This window comes from Babylonia areolata, chromosome 7 (assembly GCF_041734735.1).
Source record: "Babylonia areolata isolate BAREFJ2019XMU chromosome 7, ASM4173473v1, whole genome shotgun sequence".
Lineage (NCBI taxonomy): Eukaryota > Metazoa > Mollusca > Gastropoda > Neogastropoda > Buccinidae > Babylonia > Babylonia areolata.
Window position 1 is genome coordinate 21414765 of NC_134882.1, and position 7500 is coordinate 21422264.

The following is a 7500-nucleotide window of genomic DNA, read 5'->3' on the forward strand; positions in this document are numbered from 1 at the left end:
CTTGTTTAGTAAGATGTGGTGTGTGTGTGTGTGTGTGTGTGTGTGTGTGTGTGTGTGTCTGTGTGTGTGTACACATGTATGCATGTGAGTTCGTGCGTCCATGCATATGTATGCGTCCGCGTATGTGTGCATGTGCGTGTGTGTGTGTATATATATATATATATATATATATATATATATATATATATATATATATATATATATATATATATACGAGGGTCATTCAATAAATAAAGTGAATTTTTCGGTATAAGGACTTCTAATACAGATAGAAGCTTACTTTAAAAAAAAAAATTTTTTCAACGTAGTCTCCCAGCACTGTCACACACTTTTCCCATCTGTGCACAAGCTTCCGTATTCCCTCAGCGTAAAAATCTTTGGACTGATGTCTCAGCCAGTCGCTCACAACACTTTTGACTTCATCGTCACTTTCAAACTTCGTGCCTCTCGTGAACGCTTTCAAGGGACCAAACAGGTGAAAGTCTGAAGGGGCAAGGTCTGGGCTGTAAGGGGGATGAGGGAGCAGTTCCCAGCCCAGCTCGTTGATGGTCTGCACCGTTCGGGCTGCTGTGTGAGGCCTTGCGTTGTCATGATGCAAGATGACTCCTTCTGACTGATGACCCCTGCGTTTGTTCTTTATGTCTTTCTTGACCTGCCTCAGCAGTTCACAGTAGTTGGCACTGTTCACAGTGCTTCCTTTCTCAAGGAATGAAATGGTGATTGGGCCTTGCATATCCCAAAAAACGGTGAGCATCACCTTCCTCGTGGATCGCTGGGACTTGAACTTCTTCTTCACTGGAGAGCCTACGTGCTTCCACTCCATGGACTGCCGTTTGGACTCAGGCTCATAGTGCCAAACCCATGTCTCGTCACATGTGACCACCTTCTTCAGAAACTCATCACCATCCTTCTCATAGCGGCAGAGACACTGCTGGGACAACTCGACCCTCCTCTGTTTGTGCTCTGGAGTAAGCATCTTTGGCACCCACCGGCAGCAGACCTTCGAGTAGCCAAGGTCATCATGGACAATTTTGTGTGCTGTCCCAACAGATAAGCTCAAAGTCCACTGTCACCCTTCTGTCAGACTGAATGAGGTCATTGACTGATTCGATCACCTCAGGAGACCTCACTTCTGTAGGCCTTCCAGGCCTGTCTTCATCCTCAACACTGCTCCGTCCTTCGTTAAACTATTTAGCCCACTTGTAGACATTTTTTCGGCTGAAACAAGTGGCACCATACACAGTTGACATTCTCCTATGAATTTCAACTGGTTTGCACCCTTCAGCAACCAAAAACTTGATAACTGACCGCTGTTCAATCCTGGAGCATGCTTGGTCGGCCATCTTTGTTAATCGCCAAAACTCTCAAAGTTTTTTTTAATCTGCAAAACAAATTAAATCCATGTGAAAAAGAAGTAAAACAAACAAACAAACAAACAAAAACAAAAAGAAAAAAGAAAAAAAGTAAGCTTCTATCTGTATTAGAAGTCCTTATACCGAAAAATTCACCTTATTTATTGAATGACCCTCGTGTGTGTGTGTATTCTTACTTGGGTTACTTGGGTTACACTGCTTTAAAACGAGAAACTGAATCCGGTTCGAGATGACCGTCAGCAATTGTTTTAACCACGTTTCAGTTCTAACGCCGACACACACAAGACGCGAAATGATACGTTTTTGAAAGACCATAGGTCAGACAAGAAGAACGATAACAGATTCCACAGCAGATTTTATCAACAGGTTTGAAAGAAAGTGGAGATGAATTTCTGCACCATATGAGTGCAATGGCTTACACATATGGATATTTGTAATACTCTCTCTTCTACCGAGCTTTGTATAACAAGGGAAAACTTCGCAACAGGCTGCCCGCGAGCGAGGATCGCCGCTCGCGCAGTGCTGTTGGCCGAGTGACCAATGTCCAGCCTGTGTCATTGGGCGTGCGACCTCCCAGCATGCATATATAGAGCCTACATTGTAGGTTTTGGCGCTTTTTGTAATGCGAGACAGAAAAGGAACATAATTACATAAGATGAAACCATGCGACCATCATTGTGTAAGCCATTGCACTATAGTGCAGAAATTATAATTTTATGTCCTTACACTTTAAATTTTTCAATTTCTGCACCATATGAGTGCAATGGCTTACACATATGGGTGACTGTTTGACCGTCACATGGGTTCAGTGAGTGGGAGAAGAGGACAGAACTGAACATGAGATATAGAAATATAGAAATACAGAGCTATGTAAAAATGTAAAAAACACGGACGGATAGCAGAACGCCACCCTCACCTCCAACAGGATCCACTGCAGTCAGCCAGACGAGGATAGAACCAGCAGACAGACACAGAGATAACCACATGGCAGAGACAGAGATAACCACATGGCAGAGACAGACATAGAGATAACCACATGGCAGACACAGAGATAACCACATGGCAGAGACAGAGATAACCACATGGCAGAGACAGACATAGAGATAACCACATGGCAGACACAGAGATAACCACATGGCAGAGACAGACACAGAGATAACCACATGGCAGACACAGAGATAACCACATGGCAGAGACAGAGATAACCACATGGCAGACACAGAGATAACCACATGGCAGACACAGAGATAACCACATGGCAGAGAAAGATCACATAGATAACAACATGGTGGCACACAGATAACAACATGTAGGCACACAGATAACAACATGTCAGACACAGACACACAGATAACCACATGGCAGACACACAGATAACCACATGGCAGACACAGATAACCATACGGCAGAGACAGACACAGTGACAACCATATGGCAGACACAGGCACACAGATAACCACATGGCAGACACACAGATAACCACATGACAGACACACAGATAACCACATGACAGACACACAGATAACCACATGGCAGAGACAGACACACAGATAACCACATGGCAGAGACAAAGATAACCACATGACAGACACACAGATAACTACATGGCAGACATACAGATAACCACATGGCAGACACAGACATACAGATAACCACATGGCAGACACAGACACAGTGATAACCACATGGCAGACACACAGATAACCACATGGCAGAGACAGACACACAGACAACCACATGGCCAGAAACACAGATAACCACATGGCAGACACAGACATACAGATAACCACATGGCAGACACAGACACAGTGATAACCACATGGCAGACATACAGACAACCACATGGCCAGAAACACAGATAACCACATGGCGGACACAGACATACAGATAACCGCATTGCAGGCACATAGATAACCACATGGCAGACACACAGATAACAATATGGCAGACACAGACATACAGATAACCGCATTGCAGGCACATAGATAACTACATGGCAGACACACAGATAACCACATGGCAGATACAGACATACAGATAACCACATTGCAGACACACAGACAACCACATGGCAGACACAGAGATAACCACATGGCAGACACACAGATAACAATATGACAGACACAGAGATAACCACATGGCAGACACAGTGATAACCACATGACAGACACAGTGATAACCACATGGCAGAGACAGACACAGAGATAACCACATGGCAGACACAGAGATAACCACATGGCAGAGACAGACACAGAGATAACCACATGGCAGACACAGACACAGAGATAACCACATGGCAGACACAGACATAACCACATGGCAGAGACGGACATAGAGATAACCACATGGCAGAGACAGACACACAGATACCCACATGGCAGAGACACAGATAACCACATGGCAGACACAGACACACAGATAACCACATGGCAGACACAGACACACAGATAACCACATGGCAGACACAGACACACAGATAACCACATGGCAGAGACGTAACAGAACAGGAGCAGCTCTCTTCTATGTGGAGTCGAGAACGGAAACCATTTTTTACGGTCACACACACACACACACACACACACACACACACACACACAACTTCCAACTCAGTATCGCTTCTTTCATTTGGATTCTTTTGTTTTGTTTTTGTTTTCAGTTTGAAAAGAAAACTTTTACACTTAAGGTGTGGTTTCACAAATGCGTCTGTAATAAGCTGTTGCCATAACTAGCGGACTGAACAAGATGCAGGCATGAACCTCAGGGAAACACGACACATAGCTACATGCACCGAATGTCTTTATTCGTTTACTTTTTAAAAAATCTTTAAAAAAAAATCCCATTTCTTATACGAAAAGGGAAAAGCTTCGTATTTATCTATTCTGGCCTTTATGTTTTCTTTTGAAGCTGGTGGTGTACTGAATCTCTTTATTTATTTACTTTTCTATCATTTTTTAATACAAAAAAGGGACAGCTTCGTATTCTATCTGTCCTGGTTTTTAGTTTCTGTTCATGCAACAGTGGGTCTGTTCCTTCGTTCAGGGGATGAGTTGGGAATCATTGCAGTGGATATAGGTGTGGATTGTCTGAGCCCTCTACACAAACGATGTTTGTAGCCATGAAAGAGGTTTTGTGTGCTTGCTCTCTCTCTCTCTCTCTCTCTCTCTCTCTCTTTGTTTTTGTCTCTCTCTGTCTCTGTCTCTCTCTGTCTCTGTCTCTGTGAGTGCTAGATCATGACAGGTCAGATTACGTTGGTTATAATCCAGCCGCTGCATGGATCGTCTGGATCTGAGCATTTTCCACTTTGACACTCCTTCATCATTCAAACTAGCACCGCTGCTGTTTGCTACAAACGAGGACGTAATTTCAAGACTCAGTAAAAATGGTGCACAAAACATATTCAGTGAGGAAAGGAGCACTGCGGAATGTATGTGAACATTAACTGTATTCAGTGTCTTCATGAATGTGAACTCCATTGGTATTGGCCAAAGGCACTGGGAATGTATGTGAACATTAACTGTATTCAGTGTCTTCATGAATGTGAACTCCATTGGTATTGGCCAAAGGCACTGGGAATGTATGTGAACATTAACTGTATTCAGTGTCTTCATGAATGTGAACTCCATTGGTATTGGCCAAAGGCACTGGGAATGTATGTGAACATTAACTGTATTCAGTATCTTCATGTGAACTCCATTGGTATGGACCAAAGGCCAAATACATTCAACCATTTTTTACTTTGACATTATGCACTGGCACAGAGCCCACCTGATACAGACGTGTGTATATATGTGTGTGTGTTACAAATAATGGACAGGGTATACAGACGTGTGTATATATGTGTGTGTGTTACAAATAATGGACAGGGTATACAGACGTGTGTATATATGTGTGTGTGTTACAAATAATGGACAGGGTATACAGACGTGTGTATATATGTGTGTGTTACAAATAATGGACAGGGTATACAGACGTGTGTATATATGTGTGTGTGTTACAAATAATGGACAGGGTATACAGACGTGTGTATATATGTGTGTGTTACAAATAATGGACAGGGTATACAGACGTGTGTATATATGTGTGTGTGTTACAAATAATGAACAGGGTATACAGACGTGTGTATATATGTGTGTGTGTTACAAATAATGGACAGGGTATACAGACGTGTGTATATATGTGTGTGTTACAAATAATGGACAGGGTATACAGACGTGTGTATATGTGTGTGTGTTACAAATAATGGACAGGGTATACAGACGTGTGTATATGTGTGTATGTTACAAATAATGGACAGGGTATACATACGTGTGTATGTGTGTGTGTGTGTTACAAGTAATGGACAGGGTTACAGACGTGTGTATATGTATGTGTGTGTTACAAATAATGGACAGGGTATACAAACGTGTGTATATATGTGTGTGTTACAAATAATGGATAGGGTATACTCACCACGCACAGAAACGTACCCGAATGGAATTACACACACACACACACACACACACACACACACACACACACACACACACACACACCACCGCACACACACACACACACACACACACGCACGCACGCATGCACCCACACACGCACGCACGCACGCACAGACACACACACACACGCGCGCACGCACACACGCACGCACACACACACACACACACACACACACACACACACACACAGAGATATATTCTTTTACCCTTAATGCAGATCATTTTGACTTGAGTTGATTTGACACACACACACACACACACACACAATAGAACCGTTTTATCTCCAATGAACAAATGAAAGATGTCCGATTTCCAAGATAGAGAGACAGAGACAGAGACAGACAGAGAGAGACACACAGTGAGAGAGAGATAGAGAGAGAGAGACAGAGACACAAAGAGAGAGACAGAGATAGATAGATAGAGAGAGACACACAGAGAGAGACACACAGAAAGAGAGAGACAGAGAGACAGAATCACACACACACACACACACACACACACACACACACACACACACACACACACAGAGAGAGAGAGAGAGAGAGAGAGAGAGAAACAGAGAGAGAGGAAGACAGAGAGAGATTGACAGAGAGAGAGAGACAGAGACACAGAGAGGGGGAGAGACACACAGAGAGAGACACAGAGAGAGAGACACAGAGAGAGACACACAGAGAGAGACAGAGAGAGAGAGACAGAGACTGAGACACAAACAGAGACAAAGAGAGAGAGACTGAGACAGGGAGAGAGAGACAGAGAGAGAGACAGACACAGAGAGAGACAGAGATAGAGAGAGAGACTGAGAGAGAAAGAGAGACACAGAGAGAGACAGAGACAGACAGACAGAGAGAGCATCATTTAATTTCCTGCCTGCCACACCGCAACTTCCAACAAGAAAAATCAATAGAACCGTTTTATCTCCAATGAACAAATGAAAGACGTCTGATTTCCCAGAAATAGATATATATATATATATATATATATATATATATATATATATAGAGAGAGAGAGAGAGAGAGAGAGAGAGAGAGAGAGAGAGAGAGAGAGACAGAGACAGAGACAGAGACAGACAGAGAGATAGATACATAGTCACAGACAGACAGAGAGAGAGAGAGTGAAAGAGAGAGACATAGACAGAGACAGACAGAGAGACAGATACATAGACAGAGACAGAGACAGACAGAGATAGAGAGAGACAGAGAGACAGACAGACAGACAGAGACAGAGAGACAGACAGAGAAGGGTGGTGGTGGTGGTGGTATATACACGAATGAAACAGAACAAAAAGAACAAGAGAAGCAAGGCCTTCAAGACTCACTTGTGATACACTTTAAAAAAAATCCAAGCTTTTTATGTATTGAGTATAATTTCAAAATGTAATGTTTAAGATGAGAAAGATCAGTTTCAAGCAAATTAAGTCCCCTCGCACTAATTACAGAGTAATTTTCCTTTTTTTACTATCTGCACCAAAACGTTTGCAAAATAAATAAAACTTCCATGCTTGGCAAAAGAAGTTCCTGTTTGAACAAAAAATGATAATAATGACTGCTCTTGTTGTTAGGTCAGAATATCAGATCAAAGTGCCAAGTTTAGAGAATACAAAAAATATAAATATAACAGTAAATGCAGTTTGCATTAT

At 42.6% G+C, this 7500-nt stretch overlaps 1 protein-coding gene across 2 annotated transcripts in view; it reads right to left on the minus strand.

The window, feature by feature from the left end:
* LOC143283899 (adenylate cyclase type 9-like) overlaps nt 1-7500 on the minus strand; it is a 96967-nt gene that overhangs the window by 50123 nt on the left and 39344 nt on the right. The gene's annotated exons all lie outside the window — the stretch shown is intronic.